The following is a 1382-nucleotide window of genomic DNA, read 5'->3' on the forward strand; positions in this document are numbered from 1 at the left end:
TTATAATATATTTTTTAATTCATTTATTTTTTCTCTATTCATACTTTTATTATTGCATTTTTATTCCATTCATATACTTGTACTATTTTAGGATTCGAACATTTTTTTAAATTTTTCATCTTTTGTATACAATTATTACATATTTATTCTGCTTAAAATTTCTGAATAGTGGTGGTTCAGTCCTTTGGAATCATTTGTGTAACAAATTCCTGATTTGTTATAAAAGTAATTAAAAGGAGCTGTTTGTAGGAATCCTTGAAAATGACCTGAGTGGTCGAAACGTCGGATGTTTAAAAAAGAATAAAGTTGAGAGAAAAAGGATCAAAATTGTGTTAAATAAATAAGTTTAAAGCTAGATGATCAAGATTTTTGTTAACTAATTTTGTTGCTGTAAACTGCATTATAGGTTATCTATGAGGTGGCCGGCACCGATGTAATTTTTTTTAAATTTAATTGTTTTAATTAAACAATTTGTCAATAATAAACATACCTCGAGCAACAGTTTAGTTTAGTGCGACGACAGTAAATATTATCTTAACCATAACTGTCCTACCGTTTACACCGTAGCACTTATAGGAATAGTTGCGTCAACTTGCCGCAAATCCAATACTTGTACAAATGCATTGTAAACAAAGGAAGAAAAAATTGATATAAATAGCACGACAAAACCTATAAATTAAACCTTGAATTAAGAATTCTTGTCAAAAACTTTTTAATTTAATTATTTAGACATATAATGTCTTCATAAGTATACATTTGTGCTATATTAAATCAAAATTAAAATACTAAAGTTAATCAACGAGATTTGAAATTTATAATTTATTTACACCGAATCTATAGAATTTTAAAATATACAATCTTAAACAAGAGTTAATTATTGAATCTGAAAGTTGGAGACATTTTTCAATTAATTATAGCACAAATATCTTTCTGTTGACACTCTTTGATTTGTGCCCTGAAACCGACATTCAACCAGTCGGCGGCAAATTCAGGCCAACGTGTACCAGCCAATCCAAATAACCCATCTACACACTTGCGCATGCCAAATATGCGTGGAATTTGCCATAGATTTACAAACGTGTAGAGGCACATCTAGTACAGTACATGTGTTGTTTACCTATTATGTTACCTAATAGCGACTAGACAGCTGATTTAAGATTGTAGATTGTTGACCTGTTGTTAGACGACGCCAACCAAATAATCCCCACTGACCGTTACTATAATTTAAATATTATAATAACCTTGCTTCCTCTTCCATTCCTGGCAATCCTCCGAAGCGCCTGAAAAGAAGATGGGCTCGTGACCTTATATTGTAAACTGTTTTTAGAGTTCTACTACTGGGTAGTTTCTCTACATGCTGTATCATATCATTATGTCATTAT

This window comes from Halyomorpha halys, unplaced genomic scaffold (assembly GCF_000696795.3).
Source record: "Halyomorpha halys isolate HHAL.00 unplaced genomic scaffold, Hhal_1.1 Scaffold162.1, whole genome shotgun sequence".
NCBI classification, from domain to species: Eukaryota; Metazoa; Arthropoda; class Insecta; order Hemiptera; family Pentatomidae; genus Halyomorpha; species Halyomorpha halys.